This window comes from Anthonomus grandis, chromosome 22 (assembly GCF_022605725.1).
Source record: "Anthonomus grandis grandis chromosome 22, icAntGran1.3, whole genome shotgun sequence".
NCBI classification, from domain to species: Eukaryota; Metazoa; Arthropoda; class Insecta; order Coleoptera; family Curculionidae; genus Anthonomus; species Anthonomus grandis.
In genome coordinates, this window is record NC_065567.1 from 761,555 (window position 1) to 787,016 (window position 25,462).

Below are 25,462 nucleotides of genomic sequence, written 5' to 3' on the forward strand. Positions count from 1 at the left end.
AATTATTACAGCAACCTTTTAGAAACCTTGTTCAGGTAACTTCTAGAGAAATTCTTTTAACGCTTAAGCTTACCACAGCAATTTCCAGTGCCTTTTAACGTATGCCATTCTATCGTAGGGTCATTCCTGCCATATGGAAAAGGCTTTTGGACAACAAAGAAAATACATATGCATCATGTCTGGTCTTGGCTATATCTCAAAATAATGTCAAAATTCTTTTAAATCTTTAAAAATAATGACTCTACCTCGTGTGTACATTATGCAGTATCTATTGCACAGCAAGCAAAATTTGAACCTATATAATTCTCATGATGAAAACATCCATAATTATCCTATGTTTAAAGTTCTATAACTGTGTACCCGCCAGTGTAAAGGTTTTAAATTTAAACCAATATACAAAGGAAATTTAATGTTTTCTTTTAGAAAAAGGTTTTTTTCCATTTGGGGAGTACTTCCATTGGGGAATCAAATTTTAATTTGCCTTAGTTCTTTTAATGTGCTCTGAAAGTGTATTTTAATTAAATTTTACCTCTAGTGATAGCCAATTTGAATTTTAAACTTTTGATATTTCTATTTTATATTTTTATATGTATATGTACAAACTATGTAGCAACTTTATTTTTTTAAATATTTAAATCCTAATTTATAAGTTTCATTACATATTTTATTTGATTTGTTAAAGTACTTGTTTGTATATTACTACTAATAAACTATCTAATCTAATCATGATCTGCCACCTCATTTTAAAAACTCTTCTGAAATAAATAAACATTTTTTATCAAATATACATATTGGGGCCACGACATCTGATGAGAAAATAAATTTTTATCTTTCTAATAAACATGAAAATACAGGTCGAATTTTTGATTTTACACTTATAAGCTTGGATACAATTGAAAGGCTCATAAACCAAATAAATACCAAAGCTATCGAAGAGGATGGAATTTCTGGTAGAGATCTTCAAATATGCCTTTCATACATTATAGGTCCTTTAGCAAATGTAATAAATACATCTCTATTGCAGGGTGTATTTCCAGATGTCCTGAAGAAGAGCATAGTTAAACCGATTCCAAAAACTGAGAACTGGCGAGTCTTAACGATCTTGGACCTATCAGCATACTACCGGCTATGTCAAAAGTTATTGAAAAATTAATCTTCGAACAAATTAGTGACTTCTCAAAAAAATTTAAAATAATTCCAAGCTGTCAGTCGGGCTTTAGAAAGCAGTTTAGTACGTCATCGTGTTTGGTCCAAGTCCTTAACGACATTAAACATAATGAGGACTAAAAGTCATCGACACTTCTTACATTGCTTGACTTTAGTAAAGCATTTGACACCTTGGATCACAAAATGATGCTTGCGACACTACAGTACTATAATTTTTTCCAACCCGTAATAAACTTTTTTTAAAATTTCTTGCCTAATAGAGCATGTTGTGTGTCAATTGCAACCGAATCCGGGGTAAACAATCAAAGTATGAACCAATAACAAAAGGCGTTCCACAAGGATCAATTCTATCTCCACTTTTATTTTCTATTTATGTAGCAGACATGCATAGTTGTCTTTTTTATAGCACACTACAACAATATGCATACAATTCGCAACTTTATATGGCAATTAATAGTGAAGATCTGACAGAGTGTAATCTTAAAATAAATCAAGATTTAAAGAGAATATTTATTTATTCCAATGATCATAATCTTAACATCAATGCTACGAAATCCAGGCAATTCTTATAAGCCAAAGTAAACAAGCAATGGAGCACCTGAAAAAGAATATGTCAATTATCTTAAATAACGAACCCATTTCTTTTAAATCGGAAGCAAAAAACCTGGGCATAATTATTAAAGAATTAACAAAATTCTAAACACACATCGACAATAAATTAAAAGCAGCCTACTATCGCTTAAAAATGTATATCACCTAAAAAACTGTCTACCCTTAAAAATTAAATACTTTTTTTGAATTTTATCATTTTTTGATTACAGAGATGTGGTATACTCTATAACAAGTTTATATAAAAAAATCAGTAATTACAAAACACATGCATGAGATTCTCTTTTAATATCCACTATAGAGATCATTTAACTTCACATCTAAATAATAACAAAATTTTCACCATGGAGAATAGAAGAAAGCTTCATTCGTACTGCTTTGTCTGATAATCAAATACAATAAAATATTTTACATTAAATATTCAGGTTCGTAATAACTAATATGTAAACGTGTGTACATTTTTGTTTTATTCTTGTCTTTGGTTTTTCTTTTGTTTTTTTTTACCAATAAAAATGCACACATTCACTTTTTGACTGCATTCACTTTTTGGCTGGCATCCTGAATGGAAATGCGCACTTGATTATAAATGAGACCCATTCTCCTACGCAACTCACTGACGTAGTGCCGCAACATCTATTCCTGGCGGGCAACCAATCTTCAGATCGCATGGGCGACGGAGTTCTCTTCCCATCACTATCCGAGCCAAAAACTCTCCTGTGCTTTCATAAATGGCCGATCGATAAACCAAATGAAGAAACCTAAACCAGTTCTTTGGTGCCTAGAGACTAGTTCCGCCAAGTACCGATTAATAGTCCTATTGAATTGCTCCCAATGCCATCTGACTGCATGGCGGAATGCAGTAGTTTTCTTGACTCCAAGCGTTTTACAGATGTGCTGGAACAGGTAGATTCAAAATTACGTCCTTGGTCTGAATGTAACTCCAAAAGTACACCAAATCGCCAAATCCGTTTTTTTATGAAGAGGTCGGCGATAGTAGAGGCTGCATTGTTTGCTGGAGGGTATGCCCCAACCCATTCGCATCAGGAGCAGGATGTGCCCTGCTTTTTGCTTCATTAATTCTGCTTCAGCTCCCACAGAATGCTTTATGGTCCTAGAATATCAAGTCATTATTTCTACCCATAGCAAAATGGCAGCCTTAATTTAACTTAACTTAAGTAGTAACACAGAAATGTAACTATTTCACTACACAAGATGTTGAAATAGTACACCATTAACTTCAAGACAGTAAAATATTCTACTGGAGAACTCTTCACGAATATTTTCGAAAGTGGAAACATCAACATTGGGACATGCATCAATTATTTTTTGAAGTAGATCGATGAAGATAGATTCTGGCTGGGTGACGTAGACTTTTTGTTTCAAGTAGCACCATGAAAAGAAGTCCAGAGGTTTAAGATCGGGCGACCTGGCTGGCCACTCGGTTGACCCTCGACGACCAATCCACGGATTAGGGTCAGTATTAGTAAAATATTTTCATTTCTGCTAAAGTGAGGCGGTGCCTCATCTTGTGGAAAAAATGTTTCCAACTTAAATTCATGGGGATTGTTTAATAATTTAAGGATCTGTGGTTCTACTGAATTTTCCAACATGTTTAAGTAAAGGTTCCCTGCCAAATTTTGGTCTAAAAAGATAGGTCCAACAATGTGACAATTCATGAAATATGTGGCGATTTACGTCGCTCCAATAACGAACATTTTGTCTATGTACATTACCATTCAAAAAAAGAGTATATTCATCACTGAAACAAATGTTCTTCACATAAACAGGCTGATGGTCTATTCTCTCGGTCAATACTTGGCATCAGGATCCTCTTCTGTCAATTGATAAACCATTTGAATTTTATACAGATGAAATTTATGTTTTTTAAGTGTCATTTTTACAGTAGTAGAAGATACATCACATGTGTTTGTGGAATCCAACTGTGGGAGGAGACTGTTGTGGATAGCTGGGATACCCTGAATCTCTTTCTCCTACCAACACTACCCGTCTCGGTAAATTTCTGAATTAGCTCGCGAATATACTTTCGACATACTGGACAGTCAGGAAAGCGAACATTAAAAATTCTTTCCGTCTCATGTACAATGTACATTGCGCTTTCCACCGTAAATAAAAATAATTTCAATATTTTCAATAAGGGGACGTGGACATTTTCGATTAAATCAAAGTATAAATAGAATTGCACTGAACGAAATAGCAAAAATATTTTCTACTTTCGTTCTTATTCGCTTTTAATTATATAGGTAAACTAAATAAGTTTTGTGTGGAACCGTAACATTTATGATAATAATCTAATATTGACATTGACAATAAATACAAACTCTACAAATAAATTACACCTGAACAGGTGTACTAAAGAAAATAAACATGCGAAAATAAGATTTTGAAAGGCTGCCATTTTGCTATGGGTAGAAGTAATGCTTTAGAAGATAGAAGAATGGCCTTGATGATTTAAAAATCTCGAGCCGATCCGAGACGAGGAGACGGAACGTGAAGAAGAAGAAACAAAATCTGTATTATTGCCTAGAAGTTAACGGTGGCCATTTTCAGCATTTGTTGGATTAGTATATATGTATGATTGTTAATAGTTTGGTATTGTGAATTAATAGTTTGACAAAGAATTGCGATTATTTTCCAGAAAACTGTATTAAATGTTAATATAGTCAATCGTTTGAGAACCACTGAAGTAAAATCATTTAAACTAGTTATAGCTGTAAAGAGAATCGAAAGGCCTTTCAAACAAGGTATAACTCGACCCACAAGTCCATTTAAAGTCCTTTAATCTTGCTTCTTTATCAGTTGACTGAAGACCGAATATGCGTAGATTTTTACTGCGGCACTGTTGTTCCAAGCATCCGATGAAATGGCTAGGTGCTTGTTTTCCGCAAATATTTTAGTTAGTTTTTCCTCTAAGGAGGAAATTCTTTTTTCTTGTTCTCGCTGGCAGCTTTCAAGCTTTCTTTCGAGTATTTCAAATACTTTAGTGGCTACCTCTTCAAGAAATTTCTCGGTAAATACGCTACTTATGATGGACTTAACTTCTCGCGCATCCACACTTGACAGAACCATGTTTACTAGGTAGTACTTAGATAATACATTATGATATATTTAATGGTATATTTTTACTAAAAGAAACTGCTAATTTGGGCAAACAATTACTAGGACACACACTGCGATGTTAGAGCTCACCCCCAAAACTACAGAGCCGCAATTAATTCTTCACTTAATTCTTACTTTATTTTATAAAAATTATAGAGCGATATTAATCTGTTGTCTACAACAACATCGCCATCTTGGAATATGGTCGAGAAGGTCGGAAGACTCGATTAAAGTGGTCAATTTAATTCATTCTTATAATGATAGTTGGCAATTAACTATAACATTTTAATACATCATTCCTCTTACATAAATAATATTTTTTTTAAAACATGATGGGCGACGGCCGAAAGCGCTATATAGTTTTGAATATCCCCATAGTTACATACGGCGTACAACTGACGAAGTCTCTATGAGAGAACAGCTTATAAAGGGTTCCTTCCTTAGAACATTGAAAGGCTAGAATTAGTAAACAACAACTTTGTTTGAGTCCAACATGTGCACAGGGGCAAGAGGGGTGTGTTGTTTACAAACATATTTGCAGATTCTTTGTTGTCAAGTCGACGCGAATTTCCAACGGAGGAAATTTTTTGCTATATTTTAACAACCATTATAACGTTAATTTAACTTACTCGTGTTGTATTTTATAGGAAAATTTGAATTAAAAAATATAAATACTACAATTAACCTATTTTAAGAATAAATATAATATCCTTAAGCAAAAAAAAACAAAATTATTAACATTCTTATCCCTAAAACCGTTTCTAAAAAATTTGAAGCGACAACACCGGAACTTAAGCGCCTGAGCCATACGCATAGTGTCATCTGTCAAACGGCTTTTTGTTTACGTTCGGGATTCGTGTATTTTCTTTAATTTTTTGGTTTCAAAAGGAAAAAGGCCACATTTTAGTGTTTTTTTAAATTGCTAGGATGGCAAAAACTTGTGTCGTTTGTGCCGCATCATGATAAAAAGGTGATTCAAGCCGATCTTTTCACAAGTAAGTACCGATACTTTCATAACATCACATCATGGGGTAACCATCATCATAAACGTAGAATAGGGGATCTTATAGATATAAACCTAATAAAAACTTGAAAGTGAAAGTGTGTGTAAAATACCAAAATATTTATATTTTTAAATCTAAATATATTTTTGAACATATTCATCTATCAATAGGCTATAAAAAATATAAAACTAGAATTTTGTCCCTGGTTTTATTGCAGGATTTTATGTTTTTTTTGTTGTTTTGGCATAAAGATGGCATAATACCCATATACCTATCTATATATAGTTATGTTTTTTAATATAGACATTAGGTAGATAGATGAAATTACTAATTTTTTATTGCCTTTAAAGAATTTTGTCTTTCCCTAAAATTTGGTCGATAATTTTTTTTTGTTTTACCATATTGCAACTTATAATATATATATATATATATAGTAGTTGGCACCACATATTAATTTATTTCTGTAATTTTTTGCTTTTTGATTAAATATCAAATACTTATTATAAATTGCCTAATATATGCCCAAAGGGAACAATGGATTTCATTAATCGAAATCAACACAATTAAAAAGAATATATTTGTTCAGATCACATCCTTAGAAGTGATTTATTATATAAGGAAGATAATATTATCAGTAGCCAGACTTTATTAAAAAAATCAGCTCTACCTTAAAGGTAATTTTTTTTTTAATATATTTTTCTAGTATAATAAAATCTTCACAAAAAGTCTTAGTGTTACTCATATAAGCTTTATTTATACCTAATACTTATGTGTGTAAAACTATTTTTTTACTAGGATTTCTGATGCACTGGTTAAAAACACAGCAGCCCATAATTCAGTTAATTTACCAAGTGATTTACCCTTCAAAGCTGCAAGGGTAGTTTTCCTGAAGAGTGCAAAAACTTCTTTAGCTTCCAAAATGGTATATAGTACAAACAGTGAAGCTAATATAGACAAGTATGGATAATTAAAATAAATTAATATTCTTGATACACCAAATTTTGTATAATTACAGATCTGATCTTTAATCATCAACAATAACTGCATCTGAGATTAATAGTTACTGTGGGGTCTAGGTCAACAATTACTATTTCACATCCAATCCGTTTTTGTTTAACTGATACACATTCCCTGACTCTGCCAAGGAAAAGGTAAAAATACACTCAAAATAGACATCATTATAGCACATTTAAAAATTATTGTTCAATTCTTTCTCTAAGTACAAATAAGACTTTTATGCCATGTATCATCTTATTCTATATATCTTATTTAAAAGTGATATAGTATTTTATTGTGTTATATTTGTAATTAAATGCAATTAATCAAATGTATGATATTTCAAAGATTCTTTAAAATAACATACATTTTATTGATCAATTGGATTATCATAATACATTTTTTTAATTTTTTCTTATTAATATTGGTAATACTATATTTTTATGTATATTACTCTAGGGTAAAATGAAAATGATATCCTGAGGACTTTTTAAAAGCTAAATCACTTGTCACCAAATTATGGAAAAAAAAAGAACAAAAAAATTAAAATTTGAAGATTGCAACAAACAAATTTGCACCAAAGAAATTGAATTAGATGTCTCAAGTTATTATTAACATACTTAAGAAATAATAACATGGTTTTCGAAGAAGCCCAACATATTACATATTTTATTTGACTTGTAAAAGTACTTGTTTGTATATTACTACTAATAAACTATCTAATCTAATCTATTGTACATAGTCTTTTTTCTTAGGTAAGCTTTGTTTTTTAGTATAAATTAATCTGATATAATAATTGGTATTAGGTATTATATAGGTCACTGTTAAATGTCTCAAAACCATTGTACAGGCTAAATAATACTCATAATAAAAATCTTATAACCTATAAAAAACCTGCAACTCCTTCACAATTTGAACATCCTTGTAGTTTTAACTCTTTCCGCTGAAGCAATACTGTCCCTTTGAAAAAGTCAGCACCATAGAAGTATATATTATGTGATTTAAAGTAAGTGATGTAAGACTAAGTTTTGTCCAATATAACAATAATAAAATTTTGTAAAATGTTAAAAATTTGTGTCTTAAAACATGATTTATTAAGAAATCTATAATATTATTTTAATAAAATATTTTATTTCCATAAAAATGCTTTGACAAAAATGCTGCCTTTTATTAGGACCTTCCTCTAACGAAGTCCGTTAAAAAAACACATAAATAGCTCATAAATGGTAATATTACTTGTACTTAAACTCTATAATAATTAATAAAAATTTATCATGTAAATATTTGTTGACGACGTCACTGGTAGAGAGTGCTTGTATCGGTGGCGTCAACAATGCGTTCGAGCGGCGTTGCGATGCCATTAACGTTTTCTCGTTTCTTCGTACTTTATTTTCATATTTCACGTATATTGACTTCGATATAGAGTATCTTATGAAATTTATTTTTAAAAAATGCTTGATGTTTTATTAAAGGGGAGCAGTAGTATTGTTTTAAGTTTTCGGAAAAAACTGAAAATTTTTATGATATTATAAAGTGATTTTTGCCATTTCTCTATAAGCATTTGGCATCATTGTATCAGAGATGTTGCAAGCAAACAAACCTGCCCATAGTTCCACGGCATGCTACTTCTAGCCTTTCAATGTTCTAAGGTTCCTTCCAAAGCTTACTTTTTTCGAGACAAAACTGGTTTTTTAGATTAGGCATATTCTTTTAAACTTCGGACCAACAGGTTTGCTTTCTTTCTGGATGTTTTTTGAGATAGGTGCTGCTGTATCCACAGTATTTTTGGGGCGCAAAATGTAAATACATATACATATCTAAACTTTTCCTGGTCAGTAAGTTATTTCAAGGATAATAATACAATATTAACTATTCAACAGCAATACAAAATTGACTATTTAATAATAAAAATAAAATATTACTGGAAAAAGCAACAACTCCATGATCACAGTAAGAACACCAGGTCAGATGTGATATGATGTTCAGTGACAGTGATCTAAAAGTGTCAAAGTATCTAAAAAAAAATAAAATGCAAAAAGCACATTTTTAGTATCAAGAAAATCTGACACATTCTTGAATTTATAATAAAAAGTCAGATATCGGGCGCATTTTTATTAATAATTAAACTTTTTTTGTTTATTTTAAAGCTTAAATTTAAAAGAGTATGTGTTGTTTTCACTTTAATAAACAGCCAAATTACCTTTTAGATTTTTTTTAGGGATTTAAATGTTTATTTTTATAATATTTAATTTAAAATAACAAGTTCTTTAAATTTATTGTACTACTTTCTATAAAATATAAGATTAGCGCACGCCATTGAACCGGCCATATTTTTCTCGTGATTGAAAACCGCAGACGCAGGTATCAACCACCTATTAGGTATTGGTACTATAAGCCAATAAAAGATTCGTTACTCCTATACAGGGTGTCATTGAAATGGTGTAAAAAAATTCGGGGGGTGATAGTACTCCTAAAAATTTTAAAAAATGTTCCTATAACTATAGGGCGGAAAATGCATATTAAGGGAGTTAGGGGCACTGAAAGGGTAAATTTAAAAAACGGTTTTTTGAAATTGTAGGCTTAAAAAACGAGATAAAATTTCGAAAAAAAATCCTCTGCCATAAATTTTGACCCAAAATCAAATGGTGATACTGAAAAATAATTTGGAAAATCGGAAAGGGTAGTTTTTGCAAGGGTAGGGGGTTAATTCGTGAATAACTTTTTTTAGGTTATTTTTTTCGCAACGTGGGTTCATTTTTTAAAAACTACATACTTTTTCCTACAAAAAAGGTACTCTTGTTGCACATCGCCCAGAACGATGGTTTTCGAGAAAATTGAAGGCAAAAAGTTTGCTCTGATGGGTTGCTAACTGGTCAAACAACATAAACCTATGAAAGTTATGGGGTTTCAAAAGTAAACACGTAGTTATTAAATAATTAATTGAAAAATCTAAATTTTATGATTTTTAAAACATCTTATTGCTTTAAAAAACGAAATAAACCAATTACCAAAATTCCTTATTAAAATAATGCATTTCTAAATTCATTCATAGTAAATGTTCAAAGTGACCACCATTCATTTCAATGCAGACATCTGCTCTTCTTCTCCATGATCTGCGTACCCTGTGGAATATCCCTGGGGTTGTACGAATTTGATTGGAACAGTCGATAATGCGTTGACGTAGTTGCTCTTCAGTATTAATCGGCACAGGAATTTTGGTAATTGGTTTATTTCGTTTTTTTAAAGCAATACGATATTTTAAAAATCATGAAATTTAGATTTTTCAATTAATTATTTAATAACTACTTGTTTACTTTTGAAACCCCATAACTTTCATAAGTTTATGTTGTTTAACCAGTTAGCAGCCCATCAGAGCAAACTTTTTGCCTTCAATTTTCTCGAAAACCATCGTTCTGGGCGATGTGCAACAAGAGTACCTTTTTTGTAGGAAAAAGTATGTAGTTTTTAAAAAATGAACCCACGTTGCGAAGAAAATAACCTAAAAAAAGTTATTCACGAATTAACCCCCTACCCTTGCAAAAACTACCCTTTCCGATTTTCCAAATTATTTTTCAGTATCACCATTTGATTTTGGGTCAAAATTTATGGCAGAGGATTTTTTTTCGAAATTTTATCTCGTTTTTTAAGCCTACAATTTCAAAAAACCGTTTTTTAAATTTACCCTTTCAGTGCCCCTAACTCCCTTAATATGCATTTTCCACCCTATAGTTATAGGAACTTTTTTTAAAATTTTTAGGAGTACTATCACCCCCCGAATTTTTTTACACCATTTCAATGACACCCTGTATTTTGTGTTTTAATTTTCCTACCCAAACCTTTATAGGTTAATACTCTACTAACTAATATAGATCCAGGCTAATGTATTTGTATCTATGGTTCTTGGCTACTGGATTGAGGAGATAGAAGTGAGAAGAAAAGGAATAGGAAGGAATACATGTAAATGGTATGACCGATAGTTTTCTACACCGAGACCTAAGACATTAGTAATTGGATAAAATAGAAAATCAAGGGCTCTAAATAACATAGACATTTCAAATAAATGAAAATAAACAAAACTAGCTGGGTGGCAGTCGATAGAAACGACCTGAGTCCACTCGTGGTTCGAAGCCCAAGTTAAATTGTAGGTCAATGAGAAAGAAAAATATTTTTTTCCAATTTAAATCGTATAAATATTCGAATAATTGTAATTTGTTGTTATGTTTGTGAGGAAGATAGGTAGCGTGACAAATTTTTCAGAAAAGTTATCAAATTAACCCGCTACATGCGCAGTTATTCGTTTTTCAAGTATCTGAAAAGATACTCGAAAATTTAAACAAACTTGAAACAGTGAGCTCGACTTTATTAATAAGGTATTGCTGTTTAAGAAATATTATGTTTAGTAGTTTATACAATGGCAAAACACCAGCTTCCGAAGTGCCAGAACCTGAATTGAGTAAGGCATCTGCTAAGAAGCCCTTTGGAAGACGTGTTATTAATATTCAATACGATTTTTTTTTGGTCATTGTCGATGTTAAAATCTACAATAAAAACGTTCGGAAATTTAATATCAATAATCAACCATTTTATATTATTCTGTACTTTTCCAGATAGTATAAAACGACCAGGAACACCAGCCTTTAAAGTGTAGAGCCTGAATTGAGTAGGGCATCTGTAAAGTAACACTTTGTAGGACGTGTTATAGATTGTTGGAATTCGTTTGTCTATTGTTCTTTGATATCTGTGATCTACAATTTGTAATAATAAATAAAATAATATCTGTTACAGTGAAAGAAAATCTTAACTAGAGCTAAATACAGAAGTTAAAGATTTCATCTACAAGATATTTTTGTGCAAGTTCACAGAACGATTTGCTCACTTTTTTACTCAGTATGATCTGCCAGCTTACTTGACGAATGACCTGATTAGGCATCAATTATTATTTAAAAAATACTTTCTTATTTAGAAAACTTCAAAATATAATAACTACATAATTTTTCTTCGATCAAATAAATCCTTGCACGTATAAAAAATGAAGTTGGTTGCCATTTTAAGAATATACGTAATTTCCTTCGAGGTGGAAAAGCCTTACCACGCAAGTGGCGACCAGTGTGTTCGTGTGGTTAATATTTTTGCAAAGGCGAGATATGTTGCAAAACGCATGGTAGTTAAATGGTAAACAAATCTTCATAGAACCTGATCTGCCTGAAAATAAATACACCAAGCAAAAGCTTCATTATAGTCAATTTGTGGATGGTTAAATTAAAACCTTGACTGATTTTGTTTATTCGCTTTAATGCAGCCAGTGGAATTTGCAATTTAGAAGCAGCCGCAGGTTCCAAATCATTTAGCTATAAAGTACTTAATGAGATAAAAATCTAGTAGCGACTACGGCGAATTTATTAACTTCTTACCAAGTCGGTGAAAATCCTCCATAAAGAAAAGGTACAAGATAGTTTAGGGCGGGATTAAGTTTTTTTTACCCCTTGACGTTTAAGACTATTCCGCGTCTACCATACTTTCGAATCAAAATTTATTTATTTTTTTTTAAATAAGATCTTCCATAATAAAACAATATTCTATTTTAAATCGGAAGGTATACAGAAGACAATTTAAAAACTTTAAATGGCCATATTAAGAACGAAAAACTGAATTAAAAAACGGTTAAAACAGCTTCTATACGATGATTAAAGAAAAACAAGCATATTATCTCACTCTTATCTGCAACCCCTTGGACAGGGTTAAATACATCCCTAAAATCTGAAATAGAAGTGGTATCTTTGTCTGATTTAATTAAGTCTGGGCTTTAATATTAGGTGAAAAGATTACATCCTAAAATCCTAACGTAGGGATGTGCCGAACATGGTGAAACTATGGAGCAATGAGACTTAGAAGATTTATTTATTTATTTATTTATTTACTTACATCACTCAACAGAGAAATTCCAATAAAAACGAGGAACGATGTATATAAACATGAAATCATCTTATCAAAATAAAATTGATATTACAGATATGATAAATTATTCATAAATACATAAAAAGAAAAAAACAAGATTATCTAAACTAAGCGAATTCTTTTAATTTCGGCTAGGCTACAGTTAAATATATCGCATTGATTCTGTATAGAGTTGTATGTATTGCAAGCTCTACGTATAGGCGAAAATTTTGTAATGTTGGTTCGAGGTATTGAAAGGTAAAAAGTTTGAGAACTGCGAGCTGATAGCCGAGGAGTGTGTAAATTTAGAACTTACAAGATCTTTGGCGAGTGAATTACGCCATTAATTAATTTATATATGAACTGTAAATCTGCCAAGTCCCTTCTTTCCTGTAAAGAATTTGCCTGCAATCTTTCAAGCAAATTATCATGTGAAAAGCCGATTTCCGGGTACACTCTTTCGCATTTAAACCAAAGGAATTTAAGAAATTTTCGCTGTATATTCTCAGGTCTTGAATATGGTTTTGATAATGTGGCGACCAGACTAGGGAAGAATATTCCAAAATTAAACAAACATAGGTAAAGTACAGGAGTTTAATGCTAGAGATATTCTCAAAAATGGAGAGTTCCTGATAACAAAATCCAGCATTTTATAACTTCTTTTTATGATATCTTCGATATGAAAACTAAATGAAAGTGAGCTATCAAAAATGACTCCCAAGTCTTTGAAGTGGGTTGATCTTGGTAGTATCACTTTATCAATTTTGTTTTGGTAAGAACACAGTCCTTTTTTAAGGAGTAGGAGACTACACAGCATTTAGAGGCAAGTTATTATTCTTGCACCATTCATTCACTGAGTTAATAGACGGCTGCTTGGAGTTTAATGCAGTCCTCAATAGTATCAATTCTACAGTATAATTTTTTATCATCAGAGTATAATAAGCTGTTGACTTCTAGGTCAGTACTTCAGTAGGATTTATATGAGGGATCAATGTCTGCTTTTATTTGTATGCGAAAGTTACTTAAGTCCTGTTGATTGACAGAACGCTTATATTTTTTCCAGGCTCTATGTTTTTGCTTAATTAATCTTAATATTTGTGGAGTAAACCATGGCGGATATGTGCGCTTTCTTTTCCAGGTTTTAGGAACGTATTTATAACGTATTAGATAAGAATAAATTTTCTGATAAAAAAGTTCGACAGCTGTATTGACATTATGAACAGAGTAGAGCATATCCCAATTTATTTCCAGGAAACTAGTATACAGGGTGATTTTTAAGTTGATTCTTTTTTTTTAACTGTGTATAGAACTCGGTAAAAATATACATTTTTTTCAAATAACTTTTTTCGATACACTCAAAAACAAGGGACATACAGAATAAAAAAAGTTAATATGGGTTTGTTTTTCATCGTCTGTTTATGTTTAGTTTTTGCTCGAATTTTTGTATTATCGATCACGTGTACCGATCAGTTAGTCTTAGACACTTTTGGTTTATTTTTAATTTTAAATTTGCAAATCCTGAAAATGGCACATCGTTATGAAAACAATGAACTTGTGGATATATTTCTTATTTATGGAGAGTGTCTTCAAAGTGCTGCTGCTGCTTCGGTGTTATACGCAGACCGCTTTCCTTTGCGGAATCATCCTACACCCAGAAGTTTCATAAATCTTATTCAACGGGCAAGGGATACTGGCGATTTACGGGAACATCGTGGAGGGTATGCAGGAAGAGGAAGGAGACCTGAAAATGTTCATAGGGAACAAAAAATTTTAAATCTCATCGAAGAAGATCCAACAACAAGTACTCGAGTTGTTGCAGGTCGGATTAAGTCAAACAAAAGTATGGACAACATTGCGCGAGAATCAATTTACTCCCTTTCACGTTTAACGTGTCCTTGCGCTACTGCCTGAAGACTTCCCCCGCAGAGTTCAGTTTTGTGAATGGTTCCTACAACAACATGAAAATGATCAAAATTTTTCGAACAAAATTTTAGCCATGGACGAGGCAACATTCACCCGAAACGGAATTAACAATTTTCGAAATACGCATGTTTGGTCTGTTGATAATCCCCATGCAATTCGCAGAACCAATTTTCAACACCGCTTTTCTGCTAATGTGTGGGCCAGGCATTGTGAATGGGATACTTGTTAAACCATTTATCTTACCAGACCGTTTGACGGGCGATGTTTATTTGGACTTTTTGCAAAATAATCTGCCTGTTCTGTTAGAAGACGTGCCATTGAATATCGGGCAAGCTATGTGGCTCCTGCAGGATGGAGCACCTGCCCATTTTAGACGAGAAGTGAGCGAATTTTTGGATATAAGTTACCCAAATCGGTGGATTGGCCAAAATGGACCAGTTGCATCGCCACCAAGGTCGCCAGACCTAAATCCATGTGACTTTTTTTTTGTGGGGGTATATTAAAAGTTTAGTTTTCAAGACGCCTATCGACACACAAGAAGAACTAATAGCACGTATTGAGCAGGCTGCGGCAACAGTTAGACAAAAACCGATTTCTCTATTGCGCGCCGTTACGGAACAGTGGTTACGTCGAGCAAATCGTTGTGTTGAAGTTAATGGTGACAACTTTGAACAACTTATTTAAATTAGACTGTATATCTTATGCCATTAATTTTCTTTTGAAAGGGGTTTCCAAGAAGATGCCTCAAGTGGCATCATCCAAAGATTAAGTAGGGTTAGGCTTACCCTTTATGAGACAAAAAAATCTTAGTAAACTTATTTTTGCGTTTTTTTGTAATATTTTTTTTTCAAGAGCGCTACCAGATTTTCTAGGCCCCACCCTTTATATTCCTTTATCATCTTTGCAATACACGTAATAACACGCGCATTACATATAATCTTGGAAATGTATGATAGATTTCCTTTTCCTTGGTTGGCCTTTAACTCCAAATGGTTTTTCAAGAAAGGATCAAATTCCTATTAACTTCACCTAATTCCAAATTGCTAAATAGTTTCCTGACCGTTATTCACCCAAAAGTTTTTTCTCTAAACGCCAATCCTTACCGAGATAAAAACATGCCGCTAGAATTATCTTTAACTCTTTGAGGTACAGAAAAAATGGTAAAAATTTACCCAAGTGCTACAAAAAAAAAATAATTCTTATTTATAACAAAAAAAAATAAAAACTAATTCAAGGTGCTCTAAAATAAAACATAACATTGAGAAATATCAAATTTTTTACTTTTTTCTTTAAAAAACCCATGTTGATTTGATATATTTTGACCCACCATACCACTGCCTAAAGTCATTTTGTATGGTAGGACTGAAAACAAGACTTGTTCTTTCGCAAACATAGGGGAACTTGACACACGCTGCAGGTCCAGTTTGTGCGTATTTCAAATTCCTTGGAACTACAGACTGCACATCTTCGTCTACTGGTTCGTACTGGCTGATGTGTACTTTGAGTAATTCTAATCGTTTCTGGTTGGGAAGGTTTCCTTTTTTTGATGGGAGTTGGTAATGGTTTTTCGGTACCCTGTAATGATGTTACCAATTTGTCAGCAACTAGATGTTCTATAATATTGAAACGAAATTCTTTCATGTTCATTTTAGGCCCTTCAGATAACTTGTAAAGCACGTAAGCAATAGCAGCATCAATAAAGAAAAACATGATTCTATGCCATTTTTTGCTTTTTCGTGCGAGGCCGTAAACTGCCCTCATTTGGTCAAATTTATCTACTGAGTTCATATGTTTATTGTAATCAGTCAGCGCTATTGGGCAAGGTATGTTTTCTACACTGCAGTCTTTCGCTTTCCTTTTGACCTCATCCGTTTTGTCATCTGGGTTGTGATAATTTGAAAGAAGGTGAACTGTTCTTTTATCGCGCCATTTAAATGCTAAAAGTCCTGTAGAACTCACGTACCAGTCACCTCTGTGCATTGCTTTATCTTCCAGAAATTGGGGCATATTTTCTCTGGTATGTCTAACAGTACCACAGGCATATAACTTTTCTTGATACAGTTGATTTATTAGGGCTACATTTGTAAAAAAGTTATTAAAGAAGATTGTATGATACCTGTGTTTTAAATTTTGTGTCATCTGAAGCACTACTTTGGCACCCAAACATTTTTCTGCAACAGGACCGGTTTTGCCACAATATATTTCAAAATCCCAGCAATATCCAGTGCAGGCATGTATTGTTTGATCGTAAATCGGCCTTTAAACTTTATCATAGACTCGTCCACTGATAAAAATTCGTGAGGATGCAGACAGGCTTAAAAATTGGGTTTCAACATTTCTAAAAATGGTCTTACCTTATATAATTTATCAAAATTATCGGAATTTCGGTTGGGCATCAAGTTGTTGTCATTAAGGTGTACATTACTTAGGAGCCAACCAAAGCGATGGACAGTTATTAGTCTACTAATATAGGGATCATGTAAAATTGGATCTGTACTCCAGTAATCCCGATATGACGGCAGCTTTTTGATGCCCATTAGTAAGTTTATACCAATAAATGTACGCATTTCTACACTATCGGTGGGCTTATAACTTTTTCCGGAATTGTGAAAAGTTTGCTCTGCGTAGAGGTTTGTTTGAAACACCATATGTTCGACAATTTGGTCTGAAATCAGGAGTTTAAAAATATTATATGGTGTCACCCTATCTAGTTCCTTTATGACTTGGGCTAGTCCTGAATATTCCATAAATTGGACAGGTGGAACCGTTTTATTATTCTTACTCCACTGTATTTTGAATAATGTTTTTAATTCTCTCAGTGGAATAAGGTCTTCGGGGTCCCATTCCTCCGGTTCTTCATCAGATGATGATATTACCATATTATCCGGTTCTGATAAATTATTTGTGATTTATGGCTCGTCTTCATCATTTCCATTACAACTATCATTATCCGAGTCGGTATCTGATGGAATGCCTACAAATTCACTGTCCGAATTTTCAATATTCTCAATTACATTATAAAGATCCTTTTCGGGCAAACTAATAAGCTTAAAAGGTAATGGTTCTGGCAATCGGTCACTTGCCCTATTTTGCTCCTACCTAAAAATAATATATGATGTTTAGCTGACTCAATGGAGCTGTGCATCGAGTCCACCTCCATATAAGAATGTCCGCTTTCCATAAACTTTTGTTCGATAACAGAAAGTGTTGGGTGAACTTTCACAATATGTAAAAGGAGAGCTGTGACCTGTACATTTCTATTTTGACCTCCACATGTGTCGGAAAAAATAGTTCACCTCAGGAGATAATGAATTTATGTATAAGGATAAACAGGTACCAATTTCACAGCTTCCACGCTTTCTATTTATTTCGGTCCAAAAGTAGCAAAAGGTTCGTTTGATGGAGCAGATTCATAAATTGTAAAATGATATAAGTTAAGTTTAAGAAGATATTACAGTAAACTGACTTGTGATGTTGGGATTTGGAGCGCGCTTTGCATATCACATGTTATAGATTTACAACTTTTATCACCACTTGTTATTTTTTTATCTTTATCCTTTTCTTTCATAGATTCTTCTTTTCTTCTTAAATGTTCCTGATACTTTAACTCTAACTTTTCTTTATCTATAGGTGTTGCCTGTTATTATTCGTTGCAAGTGGGACATTGGTCTTTTTTTGTTTTAAAGAATGATAGATTGTATTGGGTGCAAAATATTCTTCTATATGTAATAAGACTTACTCCCGGCGATTGATTTTTTTTACATTCTTCCATAAATAAATTAAACATTTCTTAATATTTAGATTAGGATCTAAATAAAGCCGTTTAGTGGATTTTCTTGTGTAATGGCTCTCGACAACAGGAAAAGTTTCAATGTGTTCTTTCACTCTTAATATTACCTCTTCTGGAGTCTTATTAGCTGGAGCTTTTTGACTTCTCTTGTCTGTACCACTGTACTCACCAGTTTCACTTCTATTTTTAAATGCATTTAGGATTGCAATATTTGAAATGCATAAGGTTTTGCAGAAAAAAGACTGACAAACTTGATGCCTAACTTCCTTTTTAGAAAAAAAATATGACTTTGCATTACTCCTTTGTTTACTTTCCTCTCCTTTTCGAGGCCGCCGATATATTACTTCTTTTATTAAAACATTCATAAGTATAAAATCTTTTTGCCGTGGGTATTCCAGATTCCATGGCATAATACCTTACGTTCATCCTCAGAAAAATATGTCGAACATTTATAACGGCACTTCTCACAATTCACTGGCTTGGAAATTTTGGGAGTTTGTATCTTTCCTGTTATACTTTTATACGGTTGACCTTGGCTTCTTTTCTATATTTCTCTTCCAGCTTGAAGGCCTTGCAGTGCTCCATCTAGTTTTCTTTAAGCTAGTTTCATGTATAACTTGAGTTCTAAACTCTTCACCATCTTTGCCTTCTTCACTAGTTGCTGAACTATCATCGTTTTTTTCTAGTACATAGTCCTTTTCTTTTAAAGAATCATCCGAGTCCTCTATATCCGAGCTATATTTCGTTACTTGGTAATTACTAGGTCCAGGTACATCCGGATTTAGCACAGAGGGAACATTGCTTTGGTTTGGAAGACACTGAGTATTAAAGCCGTCCACATCTAAGCCAAAGTTCACAGACGCGATATTGCTTGGTACAGAAATGTCAGCTCTTATTTGTCCGTCTGAGTCACGCTATTTTGGGACGCTGGCTTAAACGATATGTCACAGTCAGTTGTATGCTCAGTTCTTGAATTTAAAGAAATGCTTTGCGATGACTGTCCTGAACTCAGCCGATCTAAAATAGTCCAAATATATATTACGAAATTACAAGTTTTTTAATTTTTTCTCTTAATTTCATTTTTAAACTATACCAATTAAAAATATTTAACATTATTTTTTTAAAAATTAGGTAGGCTTTAAAAGGTTTTTAAAAGTTATCTTAAACTAGACAATTTTAACTTTAGAGCATATTAATTAGGTACGACAAAATATTAAATAAACCAAGTGGAAATGTACTGATTACTGTACAATTTATTTGCGTAGTAGAGTCTGCAAAAGAAATCTTCAAAAATAAAAAAATGCGATTATTTATTAATAACTCAAACAACTGACAGCACTGTAGATATTTAAATTATATCGAAAAAGTTTATGTGACGCCGTGGTTAGATTATACCAAAGGCCAAAAAAAAACTTAAACAATGTGTTTGGAATTGGCAAATTTAAAGGGTATTTGAATGCACCGCCAATTTTGTTAGAAGTATTGATTATTTTAATTGACCAATAACAATCCATATCCGCGTGCATGCGTCAATGATGGCTTGGACAGGTGCACGCTTCCTCCCGCGAGAGACGGGCTTTTTGATCGGTACCATCGTACGATACGCATCGAAATATAGAATACCGTGTGTGTTGAGAAAACTGGCCGGCCAACCATCTAATCTACAGTTCTACAGTATACCAATTCATCGACTGTCAGGTAAGTCGTTATTGACGCCATAAATTTGTAATTGTTTTCTTTTTCTTATTTTCTTTTGCGTGTGAAGTTCACGCTGGTCCTTCAATACCTATTATTTGTCCTTTCCAAAGGGAGCCCCCCAAACACAAGGTATTTAAAACAGTAGTATAAATAAGAAACTACTTACCCCTGACACTCTGCTGAGCCCTTAATTGTTGAAATATTTTGTTCACACGCTTCATTATGCACATCACTCAAACTCTACACAAGATAAACTAAACTGTTTTGTAGCAAATTCGATCTAAATCAACGATATTTTGCAGGTCCATACGAGTCATATGTCCGTTATTATGCGGTAAAATACATTAAGTCAGAATTTTTCGCGATGTCCGTACAAAACGCCTACAAGAAATATCCATTAAGTCAGTTAGTGTATTTTGCCAGAACGAAATACGTTATTACTGACTTAGTGAATCTATGATTTCTGCAGAATAGTGTAATAAGAAATTCTCAATCGACTTAATGGATTTTACCATTAACAAATTTTATGAAATGTAACCAGGTGGTGTAAATAACTTAAAACTGAAAAAATTTGACTTAGTGTGTTTTGCTTGTAACCCGACGATATAGTCAGACGGTTTAATAAATAAACTGACGTAGATTACTGGGAAAAAAAACAATAGTAGGTGGGTTAAATTTTACTCCAACATACATGTCCCTAAATACTTCAAAGAGTTAAAACATTCTTCCAGTAATCCCTCAGCTAAACATTGTTTTTCCGAAGATTTGTTTACTTTGCCTTGCATTTTGGCTCTTAGTACTTTTTAATATTTTTGTAATAGGGACAAAATGATCGTGATCATCTATTCCTTCAGAATGCTTCCAATCGTTATAGCCAAGAACAAAATATTTTAAGTGGTTTGACTGCTAGATAATTTACACGCAGTAAACTATATTTGTAGTAAACGACGTTTGACGGTAAAACATTTTTCTTGTCGCATATCTGGATTCATGTTCATAAACTCCCTTTGAAGGTTTGAAATCGAGTTGAGTTAAATCTTAAACTAAATATAAAAGATAAATTCAAGATAAAACAAAGATATATTTAAGATTGCCAGGCTCTTACTTTTTAAAAATACATCTATACAACTAATGAAAACCTCCGCTCGGTGCCAAGTAATCGATAACAGATGAGGGTAGGTTCCCACCATTGTTCGGAGACTCATTAGCATTCACATCACGTCCTAGCCTAGAGTTTCTTTTGGCACAATGTGGTGATATTCAGGCCTGGTAATTTTCTGTAGATTATAGTCGGCCATTCCTGACTATCTTCGCGCCCTCGTGAAGGCTCTCTTTTCTTATGTGGGCGTTACCTATAACAAATCAGAAAAACAAGAATTAGTAAATGATTTCTCACCACAGTTGTTAATTCTCACAGTCACTGTCGGACTCGTTAGAACTAACAACTGTAGAAAACAATTTTAATTTGTCAGAGGGACATATCCCTTTATATGCGGTTCAAGAGCGTTCTGCACCCGCCAGATCCTCAATCACGTATCGAGCTTTATCTAACACTGCCGTTACAGTGAAGGGCCCTTGATAACGTAGTTCGAGTTTCTTGCTCTGTCCATCGTTTGAACACTTTGTTCTTTGGACAAGAACTTGTTGTCCTACAGTAAACGTTTTTATGCCGGCATGTCTTTGGTTGTACAACTCCTTTTGTTTTTGCTGACTTGCAGCACTCGGTAGGTCAACGGGTTCTTCGTCACAAACCTCAGCTCTCAGATAAGCGTCATCAATACCACGTGGCTGATAACCAAGAAATAGCTCATAAGGCGATTTCCCGGTGACCGTGCTTACCGCTGTATTGATGCCCCATCTGACAGTAACTAGGGACTTTTCCAAATTTTGTTCATGTGATATGCTACCCTTAACGATGAAAGGATTGTCCTGTTATACCTTTCAACTTGCCCGTTGGCTCGAGGGGTAGCTGTCGCACACAACACAGGTTTTATACCCATTCCAGAGCCAAAATCTGAAAATTCTCGACTGGTAAAAGCAGTTTCTCTGTCAAATGATTCTTCGGGGTGCACCGAACGTTTTGTTACGGGATATACCTGATTTGTCGGTAGCCGTAAACAAAGTCAAGCCTGCGAGCAATGGATGTATTGTTGTTGAGTGCGGCGATAATGAGTCACTGCAAAAGCTCCAAAATAAAGCAGTGGCGGAGCTTTCAGCTAATTATGATGTGGAAATTCCTAAAATGTTAAGTCCCAAAATTACTGTGGTTGGTGTACGTGAGGAGTATCTTAGGGAGGAAAATAACTTTGTACAAAGGATAAAGAGTCAGAATAGTCTTAAAAATGTACAGAATTTGGAGATAAAGTTAATAAAAAAATATAAGCCGAGTAATTCTACAAAATATAATGTGGTAGTGGAAGTTTCTCCAGAAGTTTTTAAAATGCTTATAATGTGCAAAAGAGTGTTTTTAGATTGGGATTCGTGCTTGGTGTATGAACATATAGGATTACTCAGATGTTATAAATGTTGAAAGTTTGGACATAAAGCTGCAGTGTGTCGCCGAGAAGATGTTGTGTGCCCATTGTGTAACCGAAGCCATAAAAGTGATGAATGCAAGTCAGAACATAAGGAATGTACAAACTGTAAATATGCATATGAAGTTTTAAAAATCAAAGATATCAAATTTGATCATACCGTGTTTGACAAACAGTGTTTATCCTACCAAAAGGCCATAGAAAGACAAAAATCAAAAACGCATTATTAGCAATTAAGCAATAAAAATGTTAACATTCAAAAAATATCAGATATTTTAATTTTACACGTTAATATACAAGGTCTTACAACACACTTTGATGAATTCTGTCAATTTATGGAAGACAAAAAACCTATGGTATGTTGTTTAAGTGAAACGCATTTGACATCTGACATCGAAGAAAATGAGTTTTTTATTGAAGGGTATACTGCAGTAAACTGTTTATCTAATAGTAGACATACCGGTGGGGTTGTTACTTATGTGAGCAATTGTGTGCCTTTTTCAATTGTTCTTAACGATTCTCAAGACTACAATTTTTGGTCCCTGGTTGTAAAACTAAAAATTTCGCAGGACAATATTATGATTGGTGCATGCTATAGATCTCCAAATGCAGACCCAGCTCCCTTTTTCCAGTATTTAGAAGATAGCTTGGGTGATGTGATGTTTCATAGACAGCGAACCATTTTTTTAGGAGATTTTAATATATGCTGGTTAAAAACTACTAGTGACACAAGAAAAATAAAGAACATCATTCAGAGTTCAGGATTTAAACAAGTGGTACCAAAGGAGACTAGAATAACAAAAACTTCTTATTCTCTTATTGATTACATAATAACCAATGATTTTAATCTGCAAGAAGTTCAAAGGGATTTTCAAAGCATAAGTGACCATGAAATAATTGGGGCAAATATACAAATACAGAAACCGCCAGAAGAAAAATCGCTTTTCTACTGCAGAAATCTGAGTGACGAGAATATTGCTAATATAGCTGAGGAACTAATAGGAAAAACATGGAATTACACCTCTGTAAATGTAGATGTTATTTATTCGGATTTTATCACTAACATTCAGACAGCCTTAGATAAACTTGTACCAAAAATGAAAATTAATCCTAAAAAAACGTGGATAAATCAAGATGTAAAACAGTTACAGGAAAAAAGAGACAAGGCCTATAAAATATTCTCTATTACAAAACAGGAAGCAGATTGGGAAAACTTTAAGAAATATAGACATGAGGTTGTATCTGTGATAAGAAAAAATAAAAAACGGTACTACGAACAAAATATTGACAACTGCAAAGGGAACAGTAAAAAAATGTGGAGAGTTTTAAAGGACTTAGTCGGAACAAAAAAGCAGGGCAGTGAGCGGTTTACTGAGCTAAATTTTGAAAATTACAACGGCTTATTAGAGGAAAACTTTGACAACTTTTTTTTGGACTCTTTGAATGAAGTTTCTGAAAGTATAGAGGATAGAGACTGGGAGGCGCCAGACCTAAATATTAAATCAAAACTCTCTCAATTTAAAACAATTAATATTTCACAGTTGAAAAAAATTGTATATGGTTTAAAAAACAAAGGCTCAAGTCATGATTGTTTAAATGTTAAATTGGTAAAACAACTCTTTGACGTGATTGGATATCCTCTACTATATTTAATTAACACTTCAATAGTCACTGGGAAGGTACCTTATGACCTAAAAACTAGCGTTGTAATTCCAATCCCCAAAGTGAATAAACCAACTGTTCCTTCGGAGTTTAGACCTGTAAATCTTTTACCAACTGTAGATAAGATCTTAGAGACTATAATTTGTAATCAATTGAGGGATTATCTTGAGCAAAATCATTTGTTGTTTGAGGGACAATCAGGATTCAGAAGTCAACATTCCTGCGAATCTGCAATCCAGTATATATGTACAAATTGGAGAGAGAAAATGAACAATGGTGATATAGTTCTTGGTGTATTCGTAGATCTTCAGCGTGCGTTCGAAACCATTGATCGTAGAATTCTTTTAAAGAAAATGAGGCTTTATGGTATTGATGATTATGCTCTAAGTTGGATTGATAATTATCTAAAGGACAGGTTTCAAAGGACAAAAATAGGACATAGGGTATCTCAAAAAAAGGAAAGTGTACTGGGTGTACCCCAAGGAAATGTTTTGGGGCCCTTATTGTTTATTCTTTATATAAATGACCTGAATAGGATATTAAATAGATGTTTTATACCCTTATTTGCAGACGATACCCTCATATCCGTCTCTGGAAAAGATTATTTATAAATTGTAAATATATTAAATAGTGAGCTTAATGTGTTGTATGATTGGTTATGTAAAAATAGATTAAAACTGAATTCTTTAGAGACTAAATGTATGGTAGTAGGTAATCAGTAACAAAATGTAAATATTTTTTCGATTTAGGATTGTCTTTGTTCATAAATGGTTCACCTAGAGAGTTTGTAACTGAAATTAAATATTTAGGTGTAATCCTTGATCCGCAATTAAATTTTTCAAGTCATGTAAATTATTTATGTAAGAAAATAGGAAAAAAAGTAGGGTTTTTTAATAGAATATCGTATGTTGTTTCTAAATGGTCAAAAATGTTAATTTACAAAACTATAATTTTACCTCACTTCACGTATTGTAGTTCATTATTGATTTCTTGCAACAAAGAAGAGATACAAAAATTACAAATACAGC

The 25,462-nt window shown here is 33.1% G+C and overlaps 1 protein-coding gene across 4 annotated transcripts in view; it reads left to right on the forward strand.

The window, feature by feature from the left end:
• The window catches only part of LOC126748138 (uncharacterized), a 66,593-nt gene that overhangs the window by 32,282 nt on the left and 8,849 nt on the right, over positions 1-25,462 (forward strand). For 3 of the 4 annotated variants that reach the window (XR_007664640.1, XR_007664641.1, XR_007664642.1), the window contains exons 2-3: positions 1,025-5,324; positions 8,543-9,314. The exons of the other annotated variant lie outside the window; for it this stretch is intronic. The gene's annotated coding sequence lies outside the window, so the exon portion shown is untranslated. Of the gene's footprint in view, positions 1-1,024; positions 5,325-8,542; positions 9,315-25,462 lie in introns of those variants that run through there. 4 annotated transcript variants of the gene reach the window in all.